This window comes from Choloepus didactylus, chromosome 6 (assembly GCF_015220235.1).
Source record: "Choloepus didactylus isolate mChoDid1 chromosome 6, mChoDid1.pri, whole genome shotgun sequence".
NCBI lineage: Eukaryota > Metazoa > Chordata > Mammalia > Pilosa > Megalonychidae > Choloepus > Choloepus didactylus.
Window position 1 is genome coordinate 24,995,919 of NC_051312.1, and position 13,271 is coordinate 25,009,189.

General features: G+C 37.9%; 2 pseudogenes; one reads left to right on the top strand and one right to left on the bottom strand.

Moving 5' to 3' along the window:
* Nucleotides 1–1,609: 1,609 nt before the first annotated feature.
* LOC119536744 lies at nucleotides 1,610–7,758 on the bottom strand (annotated as a pseudogene).
* A 4,376-nt stretch (nucleotides 7,759–12,134) lies between these two features.
* LOC119536745 lies at nucleotides 12,135–13,054 on the top strand (annotated as a pseudogene).
* The last annotated feature ends 217 nt before the right edge of the window (nucleotides 13,055–13,271 follow it).

Here is a 13,271-nt window from a genome sequence, read left to right on the forward strand (position 1 = left end):
AAAAAATATTCACTTACCATATCAGGTAAAAGAATAGAATACCTAGGGATAATTTTAACCAAAGATGAGAAAGACTTTCATACAGAAAACTACAAAACACTGCTGTAGGAAATAAGGGAAGAACTAAGTAAATAACAAGTATCTGTTTTCTTAGAAAAGAAGGATTAATATTACTAATCTTCCAATAAAATCCAAAGTGATCAATAGTTTGAATGTAATGTTTATCAGGGTACCAAGAGCTTTTTAGCAGAAATGGAGAAGATAATTGTCATTAATATGGAACTGCACTTCACCAGGAAGGCATGACCAGCTTAGGGCAATGAATTCATTTATTTAAATGTCTCTTGGCCTGTTTAGACTGTTTCAATGAAAGCACAATATCTTATTGTTTGTCAAATCTCAGGCCATAGTTTAGTGCTCAACATACAGTATTGCTGAATAAATATTTGTTGAATGAGTGATAAAACTAATGGTGAAAGGTTTGAATAGATATTGCCAATGATGGGGAAGAAAGGAGAATCAGTAAAACAAGAGGAAATACTGTTGAGAGAGGGCATCCCCACAATGAGATCAAACACAGGAGGAGACAGATCAGAGACAGATATTTTAGTGTACCCGGAATCAGTCTCTAGAATCAGATTTACAGAAATCATTATGGGAGACATTGCAACATTAGAGCCAACACCTAAAAAGGGGTGACTTCCTGCCGAGGTCCTGCCTCAGCAAATGTGTCAGGGTCCTAAAGTGGGGGTCGGCGTCGGCGCAGCAAGGAAGGAGACAGACACGCAAAGTGTCTGGGACGAAGCTCAGGGCTCCGACAATTTTAATGAAAATGTGATTTTCTTTTATAGCTCAAAGTTACATAAGCTCTGCACCTGGATCACGCGGGTGAGAGCTGGCAAGCACAGCATATAAATCACAAAACCATTGTTACTTAATTCCAGGGGACATTGGGGTCCGAACAGGGCGGGGGGACCGAGCAGTGTGTGTTTTCATCCCTATGTTAAGACAACTCTATTCCGGTGCAGACCTTCCAAGTTCCTCATAATATTCTTCCTTGTTCTCAGTAATGATCTCTGTTTTGGCTATTTTAATTATTTAGAAGGGCTTGTTTTTGTACCTAAAGTAAATTAGCTGTGGGCTCATACGAGGAACTACTCTCGTACCATAAGCCCGTGGGGTGGGTGCCCAAAGAATTTCTTGTATGCTCTGGCTGCCCGAGGCCAGCCATTAGGCACTAGTGGAGCGTGTTGACCCTGATTCAGTTCTAACCTCGGCAAACAACGGGGCCTGTCAAGGAACCGGGTGATGAATTACGTGGTTTACATTGCTTCTGCTTTGGCCTTCTAATCGCTTTCTCAGTGAAATATTTTTGGATGTCAAAGGGGGAACTTGTGTAAAGGAGGATGTCTGGAAAGGGGCAAGGGGGCTTCAGGCGGCTAAACGGGGTGGCTGCTTTCTCATAGGTGGAGGAGGGGGTTCATCGAAAGGTAAAATCATCGGAAGGTGCCCAACACTTTGTCATATCTTTGATTATTATCCAGAGTATATCCCAAATTATTACATTAGTAAAGAAAAAGAGAAAGCAGAAGCACAAAGATTAAAAGAATCAGCATTGCAATAGTCCATCGGTGGTAGGTTTTGCCAGGATCCGTCGAGGGGCCACGCCCGCCGCTGTGCGGCACATCCACAGTAATGTTTTCTGTTGAACCTGAGGCTTTGCCATCAGGTTTAGGATGTGGCGATTTGGCTCCCGACAACTTCCTGCTGGGAGGAAGGAGTCCACTGGGATAAGAGACATGAGGCTGTAAAGCTGTCACCAAGGGTCAAAATTGGCACAAGTTTGCTTTGTGTTTTTCTTTCTTACCTCCAGAGAACTAAACTTCTCTAGCAGTAGATATGCAAAAGAATACATCGTTCATGTGGCTCATGGGAATGAAATCCCTAAAGGCACAGAAAGTCTAAATGATTCCCCTACACTATCCAAAGTCTACTTGAACAATCTGTGGTGAGGAAGAAACACAGTTGTGTCTTCTAGAGACCTCATGAGTGCTTCCATCTCCCTGTTCTTTCTGGGAGCAGAGCTTCCAACTTCATTCTTCATTCAAGGAAGAATGCATTGTTGACCTTAGATCCTTCTTTGATAAATTTTGGGTGAGTCACAGAATATTCATCAGAGTTAGGGGGAGTGTATTATGAGTCCAGGGACCCCTTTTATTGATTGTAAATTTAGGGGCATCAAAAGGAAAAGAGATAAAGTAAGCTTGTAAATACACAGCCCTACCTAGTTAAAAAGCTTGATTGTGGATAAAATCAAGCTCTGCAGTGACTTCAGGGTGGGCACTATTATTATTCTTGGAATAAAGAAATGAGTAAGACATTTTTCCTTGTGTCAATGAGATTACAAATAATCAGGATAAGAGACATAGAAATGAGTAATTGCAGTATCCTGAGGTGTCACTGAAATCCTGAAGTGGATTCCCTGTGCTTCACCTGTTTAACCCTCCTCCCCACTCCACAAACCCCTGATCACACTGTTGCCTCTATTTTTGCCTAATCCATAAGGTCATATAAAGGAAATTATACACATGTAGCATGTTTAGACTGGTTTATTTAAATTAGCTCCCATCATTTACTATTCAAACTTGAACTTTGTGGCTTGCCAGATTATTTCTTTTTATCACTAAGTAATGTCCCATTGTACAGATAAAGCAGAACGTCTTTACCTTGTCAACTACTGAAGGACATCTTGGTTGCTTTCAGATTTTGGAAATATAAATAAAGCTCTCTAAACTTTCATGCGGGGGTTTTTGTGTGGACTTAACTTTTCAAACAGCTGCATAACTGAGAGCACAGTTGCTGGATTTGTGGTGAGACTATGTTTAGTTTTACAAGAAACTGCCAGACTGCCTTCTGGTTGCAGCATTTGTTTATTGTCACTAACCAATGAATGAGAGTTTATATTGTACCCTATTTTCAAAATTTATTGGTATTGTCAGTATTTAAAGTTTTGGAATTCTAAGAGGTGTGTGATGATATATCATTGTGGTTTAATATTGTGATTCCTTAATGACTAATGATGTTGAGTATCTTTTGCATGCTTATTTCCCAAGTGTATACTTTTTTCTTTTAGGTTTCTGATCAGCTCTTTTGCCCGTTTTTAAATTGGGGCTTGTGAATTCTTCGTATATTTGGATACAAATAATTTATCTGCTATGTGTTTTGCAAATATTTTATCCAATTTTGTGGATTTTCTTTTCATTCTCTTATGAATATTTTTCACAGAGCAGAGGATTTATATTTTAATAAAATCCAGTTGATACATTTTCTTCCATCATGTGTTTTTCTTTGGGTGCTATATCCAAGAGCTCATTGCCAAACCATGGGCCCCCTAGATTTTCTTCTATGTTTGATTCTGTAACTTTTATAGATTTCATTTTAGTTTGAAATAAATTCATTTTTTTCTCATCAAAGTTTATTTTAATGGGGCTCAAAATTCTGTGACATATTTTTGGCCACTATATCCATTGAAAAAGTACTGATTTTAAAAATTAATAACCTAGCTTCCTGTTCACACCTGAGGCTGGGTAGGGACCTTTGTTGTGGTTCTCCGTAGTGTTTCTTTCAAAATAGCAGGCACAGAACCTTCATTTTCTGCACTGTTCCCACGTAGTTCATGCTCTACTTTCTCAGGGCATGTGGAGGACAAGGTTTGGATCCACCACATTTCACAGAGGACACCTCAGAAAGAAAAAATTGGATACACTAGATTGTGAGACATTACTGGACTTGAAAGATGTAATTATAGATTTCACCCAGGAAGAGTGTGCCCTGCTGGACATATTCTAGAGAAATCTGTTCATAGATGTGATGCTGAAAAATATCAATCATCTGCTCTCAGTTGGGCATCGGGTCTGCAAATCAGATGTAGCTTCCAAGTAGGATCAAGGAAAGGAACTGTGGAAAGAAGGAACTGAATTTTTCCAAAGCCAGAATTCAGTGCCCTGCCTTCCATTCACCTACAGCCTCTGCTCTGATGCTAACAGAAGAGGCGATGTGTACCTCCCAATTGAGAGATCCTAGCATGGCTGCTATTCAAATTGGTAAACAGGTTGGACTGCTGTTCAATGAACCACATTGTGCTGAGATGATTTAAATCCTGGTGATGTGCAGCAACAGCTGTAAGGGTATTACTATTCCATGTGGAAGACAATAGTCAGAGACTTCCACAAAGAATGCACTAATACCTTGAAAGAAGGAACCCCCTTGCAAGTTCATTTTGCTGGACACTGGGACACAGTGTTTGTTTCCTTGCTATTCCATGAGCAACTGCTTTTAAAGTTATTTTGAGATGATATAAGACCCAATTGAGAAACTGTTTTCCTTTAAAACTCTTCAATGTTTCTGTTAACTTGAGCAACAGAAAACACTGAAATTCTGTAACAGAGTTTGATTTAATGTTGTAACAGATATGAATTTATAGTGTGTGCATAAGGAGCATCCCTCTGCAAATGTTTTGGCAGTTCATACTAAATATACTCATAGTCATGCCTTGTGACTTAGCACCTATACTCCTGGGCCATCTCCAACAGAAATTCTTCCATATGGTCTCCAAGCTCATGGATAAAAATGCTCATAGCAGCACTATTTACAATAGTTAAAACCTATGATATTTACATGTCCATTAACAGTAGAATTGATAAATAAATAGGGGATAAATAATATTTTCCTGCAATGTGAATGATGATCTACAGATCAATAAATAGCTGGAATGAGTTTCACAGGCATCATATGAAACAAAAATAGCCAGACATAAAGGGACATAATTTTTCAAATTCATTATTTAGACAACATAGTGAACCTTTGCTCACATGTGATGTGGGAAGGTTTACTTTTGAGGTTACAGAGTCTGAATGTGAGCACAAGGGTGGCTTTGGAAGAGCTGGTATTGTGTGTTTCCTAATTAGGATGCCAGTTGCAGGAATTTCAGTTTGCAAAACTTTATCCAGAGTTCATTTATTGTAAGTCAGTAAAAGTTTTTGAAAAAGAGGAAACAGTTTTCAGAGTGCTTTGAACAACTCAATAGCAACAGATATTTGCCAACAGGATTGTAGAGTCTCTGCCTTTTAACATAAACCACTCATCTTTCACTATGATGACATCAAGATTGATATAGCACCAAGAAACCCCTCAGAGCTGGCCACAATGCCTCAGCATTCACACCTAGTTAAACAAGTGCCAAGATCATAGAAAACCAAATGTAGAAAAAGACTGACCTTTGATGTTTTCCACAGCACAGCATTTCCATGGCATGTTTTCCACACCTCAGCAGAGGTGTGCCAGGATCTTTTTCGGCTGTCTCTTCTCCCATTTGTATACTAGTTGTTGGTATTGAACACAATTCCACCCTGCTGAAACGCAGTTTTAAGAAGATAATTGATATACCATGTGCCAAAATTCATTATCAAATCATTTTAATAACCAAAGATTGTTACTTTTAAATGTATTCTTGTATATTTATCTTGGTTTCTACACAACATACTCCAAATTTATGCCCATATGAGCCATTAATTGGGAACTTTAATCAACTTGCTCAGTAAGTTCTCTGTTAACTTACATTCTCTAAGTAACTGGAGATTCCAATATACTCCTGGGGGTGGTGGGCATTTGTATTTTTCTGTTTTCAGATTTATAGTTTCCACAATTTCTTTGGGTCTTTGCTCCTCTCTCCATTTTCTCTTGACCATGCCATCATTTCTTTAATGAAGAAATCCTTTTTCTAAGATTGTAAGATCTGTCCAATTTTTCTAATTGAGAATGCATTCGATGTCTCAGTCATTTATCATGATATCCACTTTCCATATAAGGGAAATGTGGGGACAAGAAGATTTTGTACCTGGATTAAAGAAATGAAATAAGTGGGACCCAAATACATATCAAGAAATAGCCAAGAAAAGTTTTATACCAATTTTCTTTATATCCCTGCATTTAAAAAAAATGATAATTCATGATCACTACTAAAATTCAAGTATTACAGATATGTTATAGTATAGTTTAAAAATTCTATGAAAAGAAAGTAAAAATGTTGAAAAGTATGCAATCAAATTTATCTGTTCCTCTAATTTTTAACCTTCTCCGTATCATTTCTTCCTTATTCCCAAATCATGAGAATGTTTAAAAAAAGACATTCATCTAATTAATTTGAAAGAAAAAGAATCTTTAAAATAAGAAAAAATAACTTTAAACTGCCACACAAAAACAAATGGACCACAAACATTCCTTTCCTTATGAATGTCTTGTGATGCATTGTTATCATTAAACAGTCTTTTATGATTAAACATAAATGGCCAATCAAGAAAAACCAGAGACCATTTTACACCACTGATTAAGACAGGGGTGGCAGGTGTTATGCATAATATAAATTTATCCTGCTGAGCTTTATGGGCAGACTTTGTGACCTGGCCAGCTTCAGCAGTATTCTTATCTTCTGCCTTGATGACACCCAACAGCAACTCTCTGTCTCATATCATGAACAGCAAAACAACACAGATGAGGGTAGTAGAGAAGCTCTCAACACACATGGGCTTGCCAGGAACAATATCAACAATGGCAGCATGACCAGAGATCAGAAATGTGGGGCTCTCTTCCAGCTTCTTACCAGAATGTTGGTCAATCTTCTCCTCCAGCTCAGGAATCTTGCAAGAAATGTGAGCTGTGTGACAACCCAGCACAGGTGAACAACCAGCACTATTTGGCCTGGATGGTTCAGGATAACCACCTGAGCAGTGAAGCCAGCTCCTTCCATTGGTGGGTCATTCTTGCTGTCACAAGCCACATTGCTATGACAAATATCTTTTATAGACACATTCTTGACATTTATGCCCTCTTTGTTCCCAGAAGGAATGTCACTGCAAGTTTTGTGGTGCATTTCAACAGACTATAGTTCAGTTGTAACATTGAGTAGAGCAAGGTGACCACCATGCCTGGTTTGAGAACACCAGTCTCCACTTGGCCACAGGGACAGTACTAATACCACAAATTCTGTACCCATCCTGAAGAGGCATATGCAAGGGTTTTTCAGTTCTATGAGTAGGTGTCAGGATGCAATCCAGAGACTCAAGCAGCATAGTTTCACTGGCATTGCCATCTTTATGGGTGACTTTCCAACACTTGAACCAAAGCATGCTAGCTTTTGGCTAGAATATGTTGCCACCATTCCAAACAGAAATTTTCTTTAATGTAGGTGCTGACTTCTTTAATGATTTCTTCATATCTCTTCTGACTGTAGGGTGGTTCAGTGAAATCCATTTTGTTAACACCAACATTAAGTTGTTTCACAGTCAGTGTGTAAGCCAAAGGGCATGCTTACAGGTCAGTCCATTCTCTGAGACACCAGCTTCAAATTCACCAACACCAGAAGCCACAATCAGAACAGCATGGTCAGCCTGAGATGTGCCTGTAATCATGTTTTTAATAAATCCTCTGAGTCCTGTGACATCAATGATGGACACATAATACTTGCTGGTCTCAAATTTCCACGGGGAGGTATTGATCATGATAACATGCTCATGTTCAGCTTTCTGTTTATCCAAGGATCCAGGCATATTTGAAGGACACCTTTCCCATCTCAGTAGCCTCCTTCTCAAAATTTTTGATGGTGCTTTTGTTTCCACATCATTTGTAGATCAGGTGGCCAGTAGTGGTGGATTTGCCTGAACCTACATGTCCAATAATGACAATGTTGATATGATTCTTTACCTTCCCAGTTTTCCTTAAGATATAGGGATGATTTTCATGACACTTGTGTTCTAGTGGCTAAACCTTTGCAAAAAAAAATGTAAATAAATTTGACTGCATTTCTGTGAAATGTTTGCCATCTGTATGTTCATTTTGTGTTTTGCTTATGTACATCCCGTTTTTCTAGCAACATTTGTTTAAAGATAATACTTTCTCCATTGAATCTCCCTTGATCATTTGTCAAAGATCAGTTGATTATATCTGTGTGCACCTATTTATGGGTTCAATAATGTTAGTTTATGTATATATTTCAAAAACACAGCTCTGTTTGATTATTGGGTCTTCAGACTTAGACTTGAAATCAGGTAGTATAGGCCCTGCAACTTCTTACTTCTTCTTCAGTACAGTTTAGACTCTCTATGTTTTTGCCTTTGCAAAGAAACTTTAGAATTAAGTTGTCAATATCCACAAAATTTCTTGCTGGCATTTAGAATGGGATTGAGCTGAATATATAGTTCATTTTAGGAAGTATGGACCTTAAAAATATTGCATCATGAGAGGTCCAGATGATGGCAGCTAGGTGTGGAGCCTAGTTAGTCCCCATGGAACTACTAACAAACAACCAGGAACAACTAGTAAATATTCTGAAATAACTGTGGAGGAACAAATATGACTGTCCACTCATCATACACTAACCTGAACTGGGAGGAATGCCCAAGATCACAGCATAAACTGCATAGTCCTAACTGCAAAGCCTTGCTGTGCTAGAGAGCAGCACTCTCTGAACAAGCAAATACAGCTCAGCTGAGCTCCAACTGGGGTTTTAATTAAAAAACATGGACTAAACAATATAAGCTATGAATCCCCAACCTTGGAGAGCTGGAGGACATCTCTGGGAGGAAGGGGAAGCCCAGAGGACCTGGTGATATGTCTGGCCAATGGGTGAAACTGAGAAGGGCCACAGACTGGTCCTGAAAGTGGGTTTTCTGTTTTATTTTTGGCTCAATGGATAAAGCCTCAGCCATTTTCAGTTTCCAATGCTCTGACCCAGACAAGGGTGAAGATAGCACAGGCAGATGGACTATTCAAATGCTAATGACCTCTCCCTAGGGGGTGTTATCTTCCTAAGAGGAAGAAGATGGTGCAAAGATCTACTACCCACCTTCTGATCAGAACAAGACCCCAGAGCCTGGGGGAAAACAGCCAAGGGCCATACCTCCTTACACCAGTCTGGAGTTACAGGCAGACAGACACCACCTGCTGAGCCAAAAATCACATGGTGTATCAATCTTCTAAGACTCACCTTCAGGGAGATGTGATATTATTGCCTCCTTCTGAGACCTGAGCCTGTTCAGGTCTGGGAAAACCTGATTGGGGTAACTAAGGAAACCAGATGCCTAGACAGCAGAAAACTACAGCCTATGTTAAGAAAAATGAAGTTATGGCCCAATCAAAGGAACAAACTTCCACTTCAATTGAGATACAGGAATTTAAACAAGTAATGCTAAATCAATTCAAAAAGTTTGGGGAAGATATGGCAAAAGAGATGACTCATATAATGAAAACACTGGGCATACGTAAGGTAGATAGGAAGTTCAAAAAAATAACTGGCAGAATCTATGGAAACAAAAGCACAACCAAAGAAATGAAAGCCACAATGGAGACATACAACAGTGGATCTCAAGAGGCAGAAGAAAACACTTAGGATCTGGAGAACAAGGCAACTGAATTCCTACACACAAAAGAACAGATAGAGAAAAGAATGGAAAAATATGAGCAACATCTCCAGGAATTAAATGACAAAATGAAATGCAGGATGTATGTGTCATGGGCATCCCAGAAGGAGAAGAGAAGGGGAAAGGTGCAGAAAAAATAATAGAGGAAATAATCAATAAAAATCTCCCATCTCTTATGAAAGACATAAAATTACCAAACCAAGAAGCACAGAGTACCCCAAACAGAATAGATCTGGATAGGCCTGTACCAAGACCACTTAATAATCAGATTATCAAACATCAAAGATAAAGAGAGAATCCTAAAAGCAGCAAGGGAAAAGCAACCCATCACATACAAAGGAAGCTTGATAAGACTATGTGTGGATTACTCAATAGAAACCATGGAGGCAAGAAGGAAGTGGGGTGATACATTTAACATACTGAAAGAGAACCAGCAACCAGGAATCCTATATTTGGCAAAACTGTCCTTCACATATGAGGGAGAGTTTAAAATATTCTCAAACAGACAATAACAGAGTCTGTGAACAAGATACCTGCTCTACAGGAAACACTAAAGAGAGCCCTACAGACAGAAAGGAAAAGACAGGAGTGAGAAGTTTGAAACACAACTTTGTGAGATAGTAGCACAGCAATGTAAGTATACTGAACAAAGATGACTGTGAATATGGTTGAAAGAGGAAGGTTAGGAGCATGTGGGGCACCAAAAGGAAAGAGGAAAGAGAAAGACTGGTACTGTACAACTCAATGAAACATACAGTGTTCAGTGACTGTGATAAAAAGTAAAAATGTATTTTTACATGAGGTAGAACAAATGAATGTCAATATTGCAAGGTGTTAAAAATGGGTTCAGGTTGAGGGAAAATACAATCAGTGCAAACTAGAGACTATAGTTAACAGAAACATTGTATTATACTTCCTTTAATATAACAAAGGCAATATACCAAAGCTAAATGCTTATGAGGGGGAGACATAGGGGAAGGGTATGGGACTCCTGGCACTGGTGATATTGTCTGACTCTTTATTCTACTTTAGTTTAATGCTCACTTTCCTTTTGTTGCTTCCTAGCTGTCATGGTTTTTTCTCTTCTTTCTTTTTCTTTTGCTTCTCTACCTTTTTTGATGCTTCCTTCTGCTTTGAGGAAGGAATTGAGAGATTCTTATATAAATGGTGGTGATGGTGGTGAATACATAAATATGTAACTATACAGGGAACCATCGATTGTTTTCTTAGAATGGAATGTATGGCATGTGAACAAAACCATCTTAAAAAATGCTAATGTGTTGATGACAAAATCTTGAGGTCAAAATTCTAAGTGAAATAAGCCAGACACATAAAGACAAATATTGAAGGGTTCCACTGATATGAACTAATTATTGTATGTAAACTAATAGACATGAAATATAAGTTACCAGGATATAGAACAAGGCCAAACAATGGGGAGTGGTTGCTTATTATGAGAATGTTCAACTAGGTTGAACTTAAACATTTGGAAGTGGACAGAATTGATGGTAGCACATTGTGAGAATAATGAATAGCACTGAATGGTATGTGAATGTGGTGGAAAGGATAAGTTCAGAGTCATGTATGTCACCAGAAGGAAAGTTGGAGATTAAAAGATGGGAATGTATAAAACAGTGATTCTTGTGGTAAGCAATTTCCATGACTAACTATACAAATATTAGAAATCTCTCTCATGAACTAGAAGAAATGTATGATACTATAACTAAAAGTTAATAGTAGAGGGGCATATAGGAAAAATTATATACTTATTGCAAACTATATACTAGAGTTAGTATTTTTAACATTCTTTCAGCAACAGAAACAAATTTACTATACTAATACTATGAATCAATAATGGAGGGGGAGGGTAGTTAGGGGTATGGGAGGATTTGTGTTTCTTTTTGTTGTCTTTGTTTCTTTTCTGGAGTAAAGAAAATATTCTAAAAATGGAAAAAAAATAATTGTGGTGATGGATGCACAGCTGTATGATGGGACCATGGGCAACTGATTGTACACTTTGGATTTTTGGATAATTGTATGGTATGTGAACAATCTCAATTATGTGTGTGTGTGTGTATGTATGTATGTGTATATATATATATATATATATATATATATATATATAAATATATATATATAAACATATATATATATAGCATCTTCCTGTTCATGAAGAAAGGACAATTTATTTATTTATTCATTTTAAAATTTTTTACTGTAGTAACCTATGTACAACTTGAATTTCTCATTAAACCATTTTTAGGTGTGCACTTTTTAATATTAATTACATTCAATACTTGGTGCTGTCATCAACAATATCTATACACCAAATTCTTCACCATGGAACAAAGTGACTGTTTAAAATGTTTATCAAATTAAATAAAATCTAAGAGCATTTTCAATGGAAATTATTGCCTTGGGAACATATTTACATTTGTGGGAAAGGATGACTAGTCAGCAACAGAATACTGGAGAAGAAAGTGCACTAGTTTTCCTTGATATGTGCAACTAGAGTGCCCAAGATCTGTATGCATAAAATAAGGAATAATTAATTGAATGTGTTTACTATACAAATAATAGCATTTGTATTAATTTGCTGATCACTACTCATGGCTAAATATGCATTGCTCTGGATTCATTTCCAGAAGTTTCATCAACTACATGGAACAGGCAAATGAAACACTTGTTTCAGAATTTATTCTCCTTGGACTCTCAGAGGATATCTAAGTACAGCTCATCCTGTTTGCCATGTTCCTGACAATGTACTTGATCACTTTCATGGGTGACCTGCTCATCATCCTGGCCATCCGCTGACTCCCACCTCCACACACCCATGTACTTCTTCCTCTCTAATCTGTCTTTTACAGATATCTGTTTCACCTCCACCACTGTCCCAAAGATGCTGGTCAATATCCTGGCAGAGAGCAAAATGATAAAATATAGAAACTGTCTCACTCAGATGCACTTTTTTATGCTTTTTGTACGATTAGACAGCTTCCTACTGACTGTGATGGCCTATGACCATTTTGTGGCCATCTGTCACCCCTGCACTACACAGTCATCATGAACCCTCAGCTTTGTGGTCTTCTGCTGTTGGATTCCTGGTTATTGAGTGTTCTGAACTCTCTTTTACATGGCTTAATGATTTTGCAATTGTCTTTTTGAACTAGTTGGAAATCCCCCGCTATTTCTGTGAGTTTCATCAGGTATTGCAAGTTGCTTGTTCTGACACCTTTCTCAATGAACTAGTGATGAATATTGCAGGTGGAGTTTTGGGTGTTATTCCACTCATTGGTATCCTTTTCTCTTACTCTAAGATTGTATCCTCCATTTTGAGAATTTCATTAGCTGGAGGCAAGTATAAAGCTTTTTCCACTTGTGGGTCTCACCTCTCAGTAGTGTCCCTGTTCTATGGTACAACTCTTGGAGTATATATGAGTTCTGCTACTACTCAAAACTCAAGGGCAAGAGCAGTAGCTTCAGTGATGTACACAGTGATCACTCCCATGCTGAACCCCTTTATCTATAGTCTTCAAAACAGGGACACAAAGCAAGCCTTAAAAAAAAAACTCTTTAATTGAGAAGCATTCTCTCTCCAAATGTACTCTTTGCCTCAAGTTTAAAAATTTTCTTCTGATTAACATAGGTTAACTACTGTGAGAACTATATCTAGACATTTCTCTCAGTGTTTAGAAACATTATCTGCTTTTGTCTAATTTCTAGAATTCTATATCTTACTTTTTATCCATCCCAAACACATGTACTTCTGTATTTTCTTTAAATCATTTTATCTCTCTT